The sequence below is a fragment of the Lactuca serriola genome, chromosome 9 (assembly GCF_051521515.1).
Source record: "Lactuca serriola cultivar US96UC23 chromosome 9, Lser_US96UC23_V15, whole genome shotgun sequence".
NCBI classification, from domain to species: Eukaryota; Viridiplantae; Streptophyta; class Magnoliopsida; order Asterales; family Asteraceae; genus Lactuca; species Lactuca serriola.
Window position 1 is genome coordinate 46,663,914 of NC_136416.1, and position 17,221 is coordinate 46,681,134.

Consider the following 17,221-nt stretch of genomic DNA (forward strand, 5'->3'; position numbering starts at 1 on the left):
TTAATGATGATACATGTGAGTGCTTGGCCAAGCCAGTACTGATTTGATCTGTTCAATCAGTCAGTCATCATAAATCAGAAATCGGGAAACAAAAAATGGACACAGAGAATGATTTCTAATCCATGTCTCAATCCATATGATATCTAGAATGAAGGAATATATGATCCCTTATCTAATGGACAAGTCATTGACAAAGGACAGAGTTCATCGACAAGGTCAGAGTTCGACAGCGGCTTTTGAAAGCTACGATTGCCAGTTAGGTTTTGAAGTCATACTCAATAATAGTTTTAGACTTATCCAAGTGGGAGACTATTGGATTAGTGTCTAAGTCCATAACTATATTTGGTATGTACTTGACCCGACTCGGCATGACCTATTTGGGTTGCATGGCATCGGAACATTTGGATAGACCGTTTGTGAGAAGAGGACATTTGTGACATATTAATATATTATAAATTCTAATATATTAATATGAAATCATGTTATTTAATTAGTATTGATCAAGAATAAATTTGGACTTAATTTAGTAATCAAAAAGGGACTAATTAAATATATGGGGATTGATTGCGTAAATCATTCATTCTTATATATGTGGGCTTATGATCTAAGTTTCCTTATGTTTGGTTTAACCCATGTGGTGATCCATGGATACTCCATGGAGCTTAAAGCCCATGGAGCATAAGGAATGGCTAATGACATGGGTTACATGGTGTAACCCTAATGTGCACACTATATAAGGACCTATTTAGCTCAAGAAAATGGCACTAGTGATGCATATAGGAGGGCTAGCCGATTTGAGCATGAGTGTCTTCTTCTCATGGTTATTCCATGCGTTGGTGATGCTGTGTGAACCATTTGAGGTGTCACATTTGGGGCACTAGGCTCTCAAGCTTCATGGAGTCAAGTTACATCTTGTCTTTCTCAGTTCCTCCAATAGTCCAATTGCTTGTTGTTTGTCTAAATGAGCTGAGATTGTTGATTAATTTGAATTATACCTCCATTTTATTGTTGTTGGAATTTCAGAATCAAGTAATTAGGATTTCAAACAATGTTATATGTTTTCTTTTGCAGAAATTTAAGTAATTAGGATTTCAAATAATGTAATACTTTTTTTAGGTATTGTTTGTGTTTAATTGCTAAAAAATTTGGTTTATTTTGTGTAAGAACTATAACTGTAGGTATTTTGGTGTTTAAATGCGGGGAAAAAGTATTTTTTTTATATGTAATAACGTTAATTTTAGATTTTTTTCACTTTCGGCCCCCCTAAATTATATGTTCAAGCTCCGTCACTGTATATATATATATATATATATATATATATATATATATATATATATATTAGGTTCAAATGTTTCTACTATCTATTGTATGCATGTAGGATTGATTGTTGACCAATCATTTTAGTTATTTCAAGAAAGTAATTAATGCATATTAAATGTTGAATATTTAATTAATACACATTATATCTTGAACATGTAATATGTATTAATTACTTTCTTAAAATAACTAAAATGATTGGTCCACACAATCAAATCTTACATGCACATAATAGATAGTTAGAAAACAATAACCTAACCCATGTATATATATATATATATATATATATATATATATATGTATATATATATATATGTATATATATATATATATATGTATATATATATATATATGTATATATATATATATATGTATATATATATATGTATATATATATATATATATATATATATATATATCATTCAATCATATCAAACATAATCACATAATCACACAAATCTAGCACATATCAATCAGAGGGCCGACATTGGCGCCTTCGACCTACTAGTGTGGTAAGCAGACTCACCTCCAAAAGAAGATAACCGAACCACACACTCGAGCTCCTACTAACACGGCTCCTCAAACTAATTATATCCTAAAATAACCATAATTAATAATCCGAGTTTTTAACCCATAAAACATGTTCCAATAATCCTATTATCCTAATTAGAGGTAAAAAGGTCATTTTGCCCTACCCATTCGACCCAACCTAAAAGCCCAACTCCTAATGGTCCAAGGCCTAAAAGAACGGCCCAAAAGCTAAAACTGGGTCGTACGCCTCGCATACAAGCGGCTGCTACAAGAGGGGAGTCGGGGTCGAGGTGCAGTACATGCAGCGTACTTCTTCTTACGTGCCGACGTACGCACCCTAAATCAAAACTCTCATTAAGGTCTTAATACCTTAAGACCTTATGTCCAAAATTCAGATCTGAGCTTAATAAAACATTTAAGACCATAAATTTGCAATCTTTATGCTTTACATTGATGTAAGGAGCCCAACACTAAAAACCAAACTTATTAAATCATTTGCCACCCCAAAACTCTTTCATGGGAGCAAACCAAGATCCAAGCTTGCATTATTATAACTTGAAAATACCCTAAAATGTCTGGAAGAACAACTTAAAGGCTTTAGAGTACCTTAAACTCATAAAGACCCAGGTTTTGGGACAAAAGGGGTAAAAATCTAAGCCTAACCAAGATATAAAGAAACATGCATCAAGGTTGGAGCTTTATACCTCCAGAAGGTGCACAATGAAGAGAAAATGTTGGATCCAAGGACTTGAGAGCAAAACCACTTCTTTTATAATCTTCCTTTGTGACAACCCTATATTTCGAGACAATAGAATGTAACACCTCTCAAATATAGGCCAAAATTTAACTGTCCTAAAATCATATTTGGGTTAAATAAAGTGTTAGGACTTGTATCAAGGTTTTCGTACATATAAAGAACACTAAAATCCGAGTTATAACGAAGAAGTTATGACTAATCTATTAATCTAAGATTCGCGGCAAAAACCGGCAACGTTGATAGACGTAAAACGCAAAATTTCGATACAATAAAGTTTAGCCTTAGGTATCTAAACGAAAGTCGTAGATTTCGTTAAACCGTGATCATGCATAAAAAGAACGCCCAAATCTGACTTCGTATGAGGAAGTTATGATTTTTCGAAGTTTTTGACCTAGCAGTAGACAGCTAAAAACTCGAAATAGAGATCGAGCGATCTATAGCCGACACAACCTAAACAAAAGTTGTAGAGCCTGACAATAGGAGTATAACGATAAAAAGTCTGACGAAGTCGGACGTCGGGTGAAGAAATTACGGATTTTTAACGAGAATATCGTGTCCCGACCCATTAATTAAAATATAATTAAAAATAAAGTCAAAATTAGCCGATGGAGTCTAAATGAAAGTTGTAGAGTATTTTCTCACCTTCGCGTGGATATAAAGAACGTCAAAAACGGAGCTCGTATGCGAAAGTTAGACATTTTAGAAGTTCTTGGCACGCACTTCAAAGTCTTATCCGAAGGAGTACGCCCTGCGTACCCTCATACGCCCCGCGTACTCGGATACAAGGCTCCGGATCAACCACGTCGACAGACACTTCGCCCGAGGATGCGGTAAGCAGTGACGCAAACGAACGCCCCGCGTATCTTCGGAGTACGCCCTGCGTACAAGGAACGCCCCGCGTAAGTCCGACGTACGCCCTGCGTACCGAGGACCTTCAGCCCTTATAAATAGACTGCGAGGGTGCCGGCTGTTTTCACACAAATGCTTCAATTCTCTTTCATTTTCGCCTCATTTTTTGTGTCGACAACATCCCGACTTCCCGGTTTCATATCCAAGCCCCGACGAAAGTCCGAAGCCCCGAGATTCCCGAAAATCTCGTCACTTTCCGGTCGAGGTGCCGCCCGGGAAAATCTCGTTTTCTTCAAATCCTGCGCCTTCTTCGGTGAGTTCATACCCCTATAATCTACATTTTTAAATGTGTTATCAATATTGTTTTAATATACACTTTTAAGGGGGGGGGGGGGGGGGGGGGGAATACAATTAAACACACGATTATTATCGTGTGTAACTCAAAGTTTCACTAAATACTCATTTTTATCAAGTAAATCATATGTGATTCATAACCATTATATGGAATCTTTCGTAACGAAAATATAACACGATATCACCTGATATATATTGAAATTAAATATGTTGTTATACGTATACGAATCAAACAGTTTATTTATACCTTGAGTACAGGTGTTCATTTATGTCACCACAAAAAGTTACACATTTCATAACAAGTGAGCATTACACTATGGTTACTATATAAACGAAACGAACTTTTGGAAAAACTATAATAGTTTACGACAAACATTTTTTATCAAACTGTCTTACATACTTTATGTTTCCTTTCAAACACCGTTAGAGTCGTATTTCAAACAAATGTCCCCTTATACTTAAAAATTGTTTTTATCAAACAAACTACTTTCCAACCGTTTTATAAACTGACATCAAGTCATCACTTCTTATTATTTATTAAACTTCTCAAAGGTTATACAAAACTTCTTTTATATTTTATTTGTCAAATGCACGCCTAAACACGCATGGTTATATATATGTATATATATATATATATATATATATATATATATATATATATATATATATATATCATGTATACAGATATAGACATAAAAGTTTTCTATTCAGTTGGTTCAGTACCTTTGGGTAGCAAAGGCATATTTCGATTATACACACACATTATCAGTAACTATAATAGGTATAGTTAAGACATACTATGTACCATTTCAAGTACCATGAATCATATAAGATTCAGTCTATACAAGAGTCTATACAAATACATTACATACTGTGCGAAGAGATACAATCGTATACAATTAAAAGGCATACAATCTTAAGACATACAATTACAAAAGCATACAACTTCAAGACATACCATTTCAAGGAATACAATTACATGAGATAGTATACTAGATATTCATAACGTTTTATATACTACAAGTACCATATCAAGAAGGTATTTTCATATAAAAACAAATGGACATTTTCATACGTAAATCTGTTTTATACTAGGTTGTGAGACAGCTTCACGTACTTTCGAGTATGCATTATTAAGTCCTGTATTATATACCATAATCCCTTGTAGGGGGAGCGTGATACTTGTGTATAGATCTATACGGGATTGACAATCCCGCACCTAAACTGTTAACTACAGTTAGACCGGCAGGTCTGGGGTGACAAATGTCATAACATTCCAACGCCTGAAGAACGTTGCTACAGGCCGTCAGTGTCAATAGCATGGTTATAAAACTCACATGGAGTATTAAAAACACGTTGATTTACGGAGTTTTCATATATCTTAGCGATTATAACTGTACACAAATCTACTATTTTATGACATGAAAACATCATGGTAGTTCATTTTGGGTCTTTTAAACTACCACCCACTTATAAACAAATATTGGATTTCTGAAACAAACAATCAAAACAGTCGAGTCTTGGTAGAGGACTACACTTTATACTAGTAGAAAATATGGGATTTTCTAGGAGTTTCAAACGTTTACAATTGCTTACAAACATATTCGTTGGTACAAACTTTCTTTCAAACAATTACATGTCTTTCTTTACAGCTTTACAAATCAAAGTCACATAAATACTTATGAACTCACCAGCATTATTGCTGATACTCGCTTTCAAAATAACTTGTATTCCCAGGATACGGATACACAGGTACGACTACCAGGTTCTGTGAAGACGGAGCGATCAAGACTCGTCTTTTATTTTTGAATATTCATTTTTTTAGAATTATACTATGAAAGAACTCAAATGTAATTAAAATTATACTATTAATGCAATGGATGATGTTGTTGCTTGTTTACTACTTTGCATTGTTGTGATACACTACATGACGTCCTCCGCCCCAGAACGTTCTCGGTTTTGGGGTGTGACATCCTTCACAAAAAAGAATGCAAACAACTCACTCAAAAGCTCAAAAAATGCTCAAAATGGGTTAGGGTTTGCAAAGGGATCGATATGAGGGATGATATAATGTCCCGGAAATAAGACCTAAAAATTTCATTTTAATTTTATAAAAACAGTAATCCAAAACATTGTCATACAGCCCATTAAGCCCTTAATCGGTTAAGACTTCAACCCAACACTCAGATTTGACTTCCTTAAGGTGGTTTATCACATAAAGTTGGCAACTTTATGTGTATACAAGGCTTAATGAGGCTCTAAAGCTCAAAAGAGCTTAACAAAAGTCCTTAGCACATGTATGAGTCCATAAACACCCCAAAGCTTGCATTTTTATGGACAAAGGGACCAAAACAACCCTAGATCTACCATCAATTACTTCTAAAGTGAATTTAGAGGCTCAACAATCATTCCAAGGACTCAAAAAGCACAAAATGGCACCAAGACTTGATCTAGCATCATATATTAGCAATATGGGAGCTTTTTACCACGGATGACAAATGATGAGCTAATCCCAGATCCTTAAGCTCCAAGCACAACTCTAAATGATTCACTTCTTCTTTTCCTTCACAAAGCCCCAACAAACACACTTTATGGCTTAAAAATCTCAAGAACACACTAGGGTTTTGGATTTCTGGAGAAGGGAGGGTGGAGGCTAGCTAAACTTGACCAAAAAGAGGCTATCATAAGGTTTAAATAGGGTGCAAAGCCTAAAAACTAGGGTTTCATTAACCTTTATGTACGCTATACGTACTCCACGTACGCCCAACATACGTGGATAGAATCCCCGATTCATCAAGCATTAGTATGCCCAGTGTACTCCAACTTTCCTAAAGTGGGCAAATCTGCCCTTGGGGACCAATACTGTAAAATATTACACACCAAAGGTCTAAACTGAAAAGTACTTTGAATCAAGTGTTATAGATGGAGGTTGATAAGAGGAAGGATTTTGGGGGCTATAAGGGTGCTTAAATAGTGCACAAACCCAAAATATTAGGGTTTGGTTCGGGCCACATATGCCCTGCATACCAGTGTACGCTCATCGTACTCACGCGAGACCAGGTCTGCCCATTGTACCAGCATGTACGCCCAACGTACACATGCTGCCCCTAAAAATACAAAAATGCTATTAAGGACCTCCTTGCAAACAAATCATATACTAAGGGGTAAAAGGTAAATACCTAGAAGAACAAGATGTTACAAAAATAATAAAAAATTTTCCTCGTATTTTAATTTGAATCTTATTTCTTTTGTTAAAATAAATATGAGTGGAATTTTTTATTATTTTAAACAATATATACTTAATGGTATTAACAATCAATATATTTTATTTAAAATTATTCTTTTAACAAATAGTTGTTTTGAAGGTATCACAGTTGTTTATCATAATATTTAAGATTATTCTTTTAAAAAGTAGCAATAAAACATTTTAAAGCTGAATAAAAAAAAGTAGAGCAAATATACGAATCATGTAAACGAAAAACAAATAAAAAACAACGTTAAATAATTATATTTGATGTTTAATAGTTATATGAGGTTCTATTTTAATTTTTTTTATTCAAGCAAAATATTAAAAAAAATGTATAATATGAACGAACAAAACATAAAAAAATATTAAATCGTATATTCGAATAAGACGTCAAAAATATTAAAAGATTTTTAAACCACAAAAACAAAAATAAATAAATAAAGCTAAGAATATATATATATATATATATATATATATATATATATATAGGTGGGTTCAATTGAGAAAATAAAAAATGTTGAGAATGGGGGAATCATTTTCAGCCACTCATTTAATTTAAGCATAAAAAGACACGGTGGCAAACTTGTAAATATGTTAATAACCTTCAATTTCAAATACGTAACTATAGAGAATTCGATAACAGTTCATTCATCATTAAAATTTTTCCTCCAACCTTCAATAATCATCCAGATTTCTTCAACTAAACCGGAATTTCTTCGTTGTTCATGAAATTGGAATCGGAGTTTTGGACTCGCAGTCACAGTCGACATTGAAGGACTTAGAATCGGTACTCACAGGTTCCCAATCGGATTTTCGGAAATCAAAATCAAAATGAGAAATCGATCATACATAGGATGTCGCATCTGAAGTCGATATTGGAAGTATATGATGATTTGGAATTGATAACTCGATGTTTTTAACATTTTTAAAATAGTTAACATGTATGCACTCCAACTGTTTGATGAAAAGCATAAACTAAATTACCACGTTATATTCACATATGAATATGTTTTTTCTCACCTGAATCAGTATATGATTATTTACAAATATGCAAGTCTATATGTTATTCATATGTGAATAACATATAAAAATTATATATATTTGTCAAAATACCTTCAAATATTCATAAGTGAATATATTTACAAGTGAATATACCTTGTAATATTTATATGTGAATATACTGTTTAATATTCATAAGTGAATATATCATCTAGTATTCACAAGTGAATATACTATGTAATATTCACATATGAAATATCATTTAATATTCATAAGTGAATATATCATCTAATATTCACAAGTGAATATACTATGTTAGGGAGTTGCCTGTATAGCCCTATAGAGGTGAGACCTTGGGAGAGGCCGCTCTAGGATATAGTTGGGTGAGACCCGTGGGCGAGGCCCGTATGAGATTAGCAGTGTAGATGAGACCTGGGAGCAGGGTTGCTCAGTAGTATGGTTGGGTGAGACCCGTGGGCGAGGCCCGTGAGTTTTAGCAGCACAGGTGGGACCTGGTAGGGACCTTAGTGTCAAGTTAGGGGATCGGGGATCCCAGGTTTGTAGTGCCTGAATAGCAGAATGGATTGAGCAGTTTTAGGTGGTCGAAGTTTCTTCGGAAGTCGCTGGGAGCGACTAGTGGTGGTGTTGGGACTAGCTACCGGTGGGAGCCGGTAACCCAGACATTGATAGGTTGGTAGGGACCAGGGTGGTCTCAGTTCATCCGGAAGGCAGACAAGGAATAGCAGAATTTTCAGTCAGTGGTACTGCGGGTAAGCAGAGTATGGTGGAATTCAGTTAGTTGAATTGAGGGGTGCTCGGCACCAAGTTTTGGCAGAAGGGAGTGTCAGTGGTTACTGACGGTGATGACCAGTACTGGTAATAGCGGGGGTGAAGGAGTTGGTGAAGCATAAGGTCTTCGCAGTGACAGAAGGAATAGTTGATTATGGAGTTTTGCCTTGGGAAGGCAAGGAATTGTGCAAGGAATGAATGGGGTGAACCCCTATAGGTTCAGTGCAGTACTCGGTGAGTACCAGAAGGATTGTCAGTTGAGTAAGTGGTGTTTCCAGAATGTTCAGGGCCAGGGTTGACCCGAGATGATTATCCGCAAGGTTTGATGCTAGTCAGAATGATCGGGCGGAAGACCAGCGAAGGTAGGCGGCTAGTGTTGGAATAATTGGTGGAGTATTGGAGGCAGATCAGGCGTTGGGCCATAGCAAACTTCGAGGACGAAGTTTAGTTTAAGTGGGGGAGAGTTGTAACACCCAAAATCTGGAAGGCCAAGAAAGGAAAGAAAACCTTAATTTTAAGGGGAGACTCGGCGAGTCCAAGGAGGAACTCGGCGAGTCCGAGCGAGATCCGGGTCGAGGAGTAAGTGACCAACTCGGCGAGTCGTCTAAGTGGACTCAGCGAGTCCGTTTTGTGCGAGGAAAACCCTAAATTCGGGACTTGGAGCCTATATAAACGTCTTAATCTTCTACCTAGGGTTCCTTACTGCCTTTTTAGCCCTGGATACCAAACCCTAGCCGTCATATCCTCTATTTGAGCCATTTATTGCCTTGGAAGGTGCATTAAAGCTTGAAAAAGGAAGAAGGAACTTGGAGGAGCAAGAAGGGGCTATAGATCTGGGATTGTGAGTTCATTTTGAGCATTTGGAGGTAATAAACTAGTTCCTGGACCCTTTTTGCACCTAGATCTATGTGTGGTTGTTGGGGCTCTTTAGCCATAATGTTATTATTTTGAGTTAGAAGCCGGATCTGGAGTTGCTACTTCAGATCCAAGTGTGTTATGGACCGGAGAAGCATAAAGTATCAGCCCTTGAGTCGATTTTGGAGCCCCTTGGCCTTAAACCCTAGTTTATGGTGGATTTTGCCTAGATCTCCATCTCTATACGTAAAGTTTGCAACTTTACGTGGGGAATATGCTTGGGAAGGGTAGATCTACAGTTTGGAGTCCATGCATGAGTCAGAAGTCCTCTGCATGTATGTAGATCTGAATGGACTCGGCGAGTCCTTCGAGTGGACTCGGGGAGTAGCATGAAGATGAGGAGGAAGTCGACGAGTGGGATGAACAGCTCGTCGAGTCGGATGATGTTGGGCATGAACTCGGCGAGTTGGAGGAACAACTCGGCGAGTTGGATGAAGATTGCCTGGCACTCGGCGAGTCTGTTCTTGGACTCGGCGAGTCAGGTCGCGAAGCCCCAAACCCTTCGAGTTGAGACTTGAATCAGTGATTCGGGTGGAGACTCAGCGATTTGGGCAGGTCAGGACTCGAAAATCGTTGGACTCGGCGAGTCATGGACTGACTCGGCGAGTCATGTTGCGAATGGAAGGACCCTGAGTATGTGAACTCGACGAGTCAGTAAGTGGACTCGGCGAGTAGGGTTGACCTGGAAAGGTTGACTTTGACTAGGACTTTGACTTAGACCAGAATTGTCTTGGTTAACTATCGAGGGTCAGTTATACTAAGTGTTGCATTGATATTGATAGCTCGGGAAGCTAGTAGAGCAGGAGTTCAGTGAGTGGTCGGGCAGCAGCTAGTGGGATCATCAGCAAGTTCAGCCAGTGCAAGTGAGTTTCCCTTTGTATGAATGGGTCTACGACCACAATGCCGGCCCATGTAGTTATGAGTAGAAGACCCCGGGGTTAGCCCTAGGCACAGTATGCTAGTATGATATTCGGGACGAGGTCCAATGATAAAGGGCGGGTGCCCAAGGAATGGTTTATGTGGTAGTTTATACTTGTTGTCTGTGTGATACTTGTATGTGCCTGGTAAGGAGGTGAGTGTGGGTGAGGTCCCGTATCTCACCAATAACAGAGTGTGGATGGTGTTCCACATCTCATTAGCAGCAGAGCAGGGGCGAGGCCCGAGTTAGAGAAGGAGTGAGGGTGGGCTGGGCCCGTACCTCACTATCAGCAGGAGTATGGACGGGGTTCCATGACTCATCAGTAGCAAGACAAGGGCGTGGCCCAGAGATAGGCGAGGCCTTAGGATAAGATCCATAAGTATGTGTTTAGATTATGTGATGTGATGTGTTACGTTTACGTGCTATTATATGTTAGTGGGCGAGGCCCTATGACAGGCGAGGCCTAAGTGAAACAGATCTGTATCCGAGTAGGGCTCGAAGCCAGGCGGGGCCTGGAGCGGCGGGGTCGTTGTAGCGGGCGAGGCCCGAGGTAGGGGGCGAGGCCCAGGATAGCGGGCACGGCCTAGTATGTGCAGTATGTGGTTATGCATGGTATGTGGTAGGGTGGGGAACTCACTAAGCTTCGTGCTTACGGTTTTCAGTTTTGGTTTCAGGTACTTCCGGTAGCGGAGGGAAGAGCTCGGGGTGATCGCATGGCACACACCATAGTTTAGACAACCTGGGAATGTTTACTCTGATAACAAATATGTATTTTGGAAACTATTACTTTGGCTATGTTTTGAAATGATGAATTTGCTTAACATAATGTTTTATTAAAAGAAATTTTTAGTCTTGAATTTTGGGACGTTACATTTTCAATCTAATATTAATATATTTATTTTAATAATTAATAAATTAAGAAGGGGCCCACCTTCTCTCTCTCTCTCTCTCTCTCTCTCTCTCTCTCTCCTTCAATCGACGCCCTCTTTTAAACATTATCATCTCCATTACAACAATATTCGAAATTTGTCAAAACATGCTTCTTCGATCCATCCGTAAACACTTGTAGAAAAAAAACCTGATTATCTTCTTGCACAAGATCCTCGAGCGATCCTAAAACGATATGCAAACAATTATCTTCTTGAAAAAGACATATCTCTTGTTTTAAACATCAAAAGACCTCTTTAGGAACGAAAACTCGGATTATATATGTGTCAATCGGTACCTGCAGTTCTAGATTCTGTGATCGAGTCCAATCCTTTCAGATTTAGGGTTCATCGAGTTCAAGCCTTGTTGATTCAATGTTCATCGAGTTCACTAGTAATAGGTTACACAACCCCAAATCTCTAATGTCGGTGTCCCTTCCACATTCCGATTTGATGTATTTTTGGATAAGAAAATGGGTATATAGAGTACCACAACTTCAAAAATCATCTAGGGGTACACAGATCCTCTTGGGATAAATATATGATCGCAAGAACAATTCCTAGTCTTACACCAATGCCCTTCATTATCGACAACATGATCTTTCCTCCTCCTGTATTGTAAACCGGGGCTCAACTACCAGCATGGAAAACCTACAAATGCATTCCATAAGTGAAGATGGAGATTTTTTTTGGTCAATCTAAATCTAATTAAGACGTTTCTCCATCAACTAAAGGTAGCAGTTCAAGCTCCATGAAGTGTTTCAGCACCAAAACAACTGGATTAGAAACAGGGGCATAAGATATTCAAAGAGAGGGAACTCAAGAAACTTTTGTTCTGGAAATCAATTTATGTATGTTCATCCCTAAAAATCGATTTATGTATGTGTTTATGTGTAGATTTCGTTCTTGCGGATGGGTTTTTAGAGAGAGACCTTATATTTTAATTTAATAAAACGTTAAATTAAATAGAAAAACGATAAAAAAAATACCATGAGGGCATATTAGTCATTTCAATTTGGCAAATGACATTTTCCACATACAAAGCAGCTCAAAAGGACCATCAATCTAAAAAAATCAAGGTTTGAAACAATGCATACCACAAAAACCAATTTTGTCTTCATAATTTACTATAAAGATTTTGGTTAACTATTTAATAAAAATTGATAGTCTTTGGACAGAAGCAAGCTCTACTTTATAGGCCCTTGTAAAATACGCGTGGGCGTTGCTAAAGATATTTTATTGATAAAAAGAAAAAAGAAACATGAAAAACATTATCCTCCCAACCCCAAAACAAGAATATTATAAACATGAAGCAAAGAACCCAACCACGAAACCTTCACCTGTCGCACACGAATGGTATCGGCATTAAATTAAATACATCCTTCGTACTTACTTCACTCTCATCATTACAATATTATATTTATTTTCAATCAAAAAATTTACATATAAATATAAATATACATAATGTTGTTTTTATAAATTTATAACCACCAACCTTCGTTTGTATTACTCATAAAGACAGCCCCACTGTATTGAATTCATTGAATGGAGATTGACAAGCTTATTAGTTATTTATTAAATAATATTTTCATTATGAGAATATATTGTAATAATATTTATTATAAAATTATAGTATATTATAATTAATCGTATAAATCGATAATATACAACATATGCATCTTTTAGATAAAAAAAATTTAGATAGTTACTATAAAAATTAGTCAGTTTATCTTATACAAATTTGTGTGCATTAATGCCCCATTTTTTTTGAATTTTTAGTATATGTGATGAAAAATTTAAATAATTACTGTAAAAATCAATCAAAGAAAAAGAAATTTAACCGTAGTTGAAAAGTATGTCTAGATGAATATTTATGATCTTAGAAATTACGAGACCCTTAATGCTAAATTGACATATTTACTAGTAAAAAATGGTTTTATAAAAGATGTGTTAACAAGTAAAGGCCGTAAATATGAAAGAAATAAAAAAAAATTTCTTTAAAAAGTACTCTAAATATCATGATTTCAATTGGAAAGATTTTTGTGAAAATATCAATTATGAGAGTACAATTAACGAATTTGCTTCGGACTCGTATATAGTGCTCATGTAAAATTTTAAAAATGTTTGCTATTAATTTTAGCATTTGAATTTAACGTAAGATAATTTACTTAAAATTACTTTATAATAAATTATTTTATAGGTTTCAAAGTAGTAATTTTTCAGTAAACTATATGCTACAACAAAATAAATTTTGAATAATTATCCGCAGATAAAAGACTGGATAAAATATTATTATTAATTTGTATATATATTTACAAAAGTACAAAGATTTCGTATATTTAATGTCGTGAGTCCTACATATCAGTACATGGGTCTAACAAATATATATACATACAGTCACTCATAAATCATAATATGATCTTCTCCACTTCAATATTTTGGGTTAAATTCAACAACGACAAAAACAAAGATCACACCGACAATAATAAAATCGCAATGGATTTTAACATTGTTGACTGTGGGTCATCTAATCTATTTAACTCTAATTCCACCTTCCTTTTGCCTTCCATGGGGTCCGTACGCACCACCAACCAGCTCCTTCAACCCCTTTTACTGACACCACCCTCCTCCCCCTCCCCATCTTTCTTTAAGTACCCCTTTTGCTTCTCCTTCAATCAACCTTTTCATTCCAAATAAGCAACCTCGATCCATCTTCCTTTAAACTACTACTTCACTCAAACTTCAATTTGCTCGATCGATGTTTTTTCTCAACTTCTTCGGTTGCTTTGCAATCTCCGATAAAGTAGCCGACTGTGCTAGCGAAGATGGTGGTGGATGCTGTACTAGCACCACCGCTGTCAACACCAAAGATACTTGTCTTGTAACTTGTGTGAAGAAGTTTTCATGGGAGGAGATTAGGAAACGAAGCAGGAATTTCTCAAGGGTCATCGGCTCCGGAGGGTTTAGCACCGTGTATCTAGCTAGACTACCCGACGCCGGCTTCACTGCTGTTAAGATACAATCGGCTTGCACCGACAGGCTAGCCGGGATTCATGATCAAGAGCTTCGAGTCTTGCTCCGACTAAAACACCCGAACATCGTGAAGCTTCTTGGACACTGTGACGATAGAGAAGAAGAACGTGTTCTCTTGTTTGAGTATGCATCGAATGGTACGTTACATGATAAACTTCACGTACGCAGCAGCGTAACGCTTACATGGAAAGTCAGAAAGTTGATTGCTTTACAGCTTGCTGAAGCTTTAGAATATCTCCATGGGATGCATATTATCCATGGAGATATCAAGGCTTCTAATATACTTTTAGACGAACAACTAAACTGCAAACTTTGCGATTTTGGGTCAGCTAAACTAGGGTTTACTTCCATGGTTTTACCTCCATCATCGACGAAAATGAAGAGAATGATAATGGGGTCGCAAGGCTACATGGATCCACATTATCTTAAAACGGGATTAGTTTCAAAGAAGAACGATGTTTACAGCTACGGAGTTGTACTCCTTGAACTTGTTACGGGGAGAGAAGCATTTAATTTTGAGAAGGGTGAGAAATTGACGGATGTTATTGGTCCGGTGGTGTGTGAGGTGGTCGGAGTGGAGGAGGTGGTGGATCCACGGCTGAGATACGATGAGAGCTTCGATTTGGAAGCGGTGAGGGCCATGGTTACATTGGCTGAGATGTGTATCGGGAGTTCACCCATGGTTAGACCTTCTGCAAGTGAGATTGTAGTATCCATGAAGAACAATTTTTAATCCATGACTCAATAATTTGTCAAGGATATGGCACTTGTAAATTGATTTTTATTTTTTTCCTTCTTGGATAAAAATGATGTTATTGGTTTAATCGAGGTTGGAGCCATACATAAATGTTGTATCAAATTTGAAACTAGGAATTTTCAATTTGTTTGGTTCAAAAGGGTTATTGAAATGGAAAAATACGAAGAATGTAGAAGGTTGTAGATATTTGATTGTTTATTGTTATAAAATCTTTTTAAAAAACCATTGAGAGTTGAGACTTGTGACCGAAAAAAACTTTATCAATTCTCATGTATTCGTATTAGTTGAAAGTTGAAACGAACCGATCTTAAATAATAGAAGGAGACGAACAATAAATGTAGCTATAAATTCAATTTCAAATAAATTCGTACGCATGGAAAATCGCTGAAGTCAATCATGATGGAAACAAATTTCCAATGTTTGGAAAAAGTGAAAAGCTTGTTTTTTAGCTGAAAGTTCTAGTTAGATGAACAATTCAACCAAAAAAATTTCTACATCTAGTGGTGTTAAATGTCGAACTTCGAGTGTGTATAAATCCAATAAATAGGTTCAAATAATTTTTTAACCGTTTTATCAATGAGGTGTTTGTTAAACCTTTATGTTCAATCCGATCTACAAATTGACATAGCGCAATTACTATTTTATAAAACACAACAACCTTTAACTTTCCACTCAACCACTCTCTACAATTTGCGAAAAAAATGTCTTCCCCATCTAACCCAAAAACTTTATGATCAAACAAGAAAAATACTCAAAACACAAACCAAATTCGAAACTTACATTCATCACCAAGTGATGCCACTATTTATTCAGCTCATAGTTAACATTATCCTGATGCATACTACACTCCATATCCTATTTATACCCAACTACAATTACAATCTCAACCCCAATCCCAATCTCAATTTCAATTCCAATTTCAAGTGCAATCACAATCGAAAATGAGTTAAACCCATTTTACAACCTTCTTTACTCGAAGTTCCAACTCTAATTCCAATCTCAAGCCCAAACCCAATTTGAAACTCACTCTCAACTCGAAGTCGTACCCGAAACGGATTCCGAGCCAGAAATGGTGTTGGCTCGTGCGTGGGTAGATGTTTCGAAAGACCAAAAGTTCGGGAAAAAACAAGATGTGCCAAATTTTTATCGGAAAGTTACTAGGCATTTTCTCACGTAAATGAAGCTTGTAGACTACAGAATAAAGATCAAAATTACTCGCAGTGGAGGAACACCAACAAATTTATCATGGAGTTTAACTTGATGTTTGCGAGTGTGACGCAACTGTGGAAAAGTAGTGCAAAAGATGAAACAATATTGCAAAACTCTAGCACTTTACTAGCATATTTCAAATTTCTTCATTTTTGGAATATTGTGAAGGCTTTGAAAAGGTGGTAAGATATCCAAACTTCGGAATCATTCACAAGTGGTTCTTCTAAAAGAACCAAAAATCTGAAACTGCTAATAGCCAATCATCGAATGCGCATGTCGGAATTGACATCAATGAAGACGAGCCTATTGAGGTTCCAAGAGCTAGTCATCACATGGGAATAAACCAAGCTAAACAAAAGGGTAAAGGGGCCACAAGTAGTTCGAGTGACATCGAGCAAATGACAAGAAAAATAGACAACTTGAAAACTACTTTGGAGAAATACTTATGCGTCGCAAAAGAAAATAAAAAATATCTTGACATGACGAACTTATTGAAAAATACTAGTAACATTACTAGAAGAGAAAGAGAATTGGTGTTAAAAGCCAATGATGAGATTGCAAAAAAATATAATATGTATTTTTAATATTGATGTTGTATTTTTTCTATATAAGTGTCTTG

General features: G+C 36.6%; 1 pseudogene; it reads left to right on the forward strand.

The window, feature by feature from the left end:
* The first annotated feature begins 14,046 nt into the window (after positions 1 to 14,046).
* Positions 14,047 to 15,577, forward strand: LOC145075870 (putative receptor-like protein kinase At4g10390 pseudogene; annotated as a pseudogene).
* Positions 15,578 to 17,221: the final 1,644 nt, after the last annotated feature.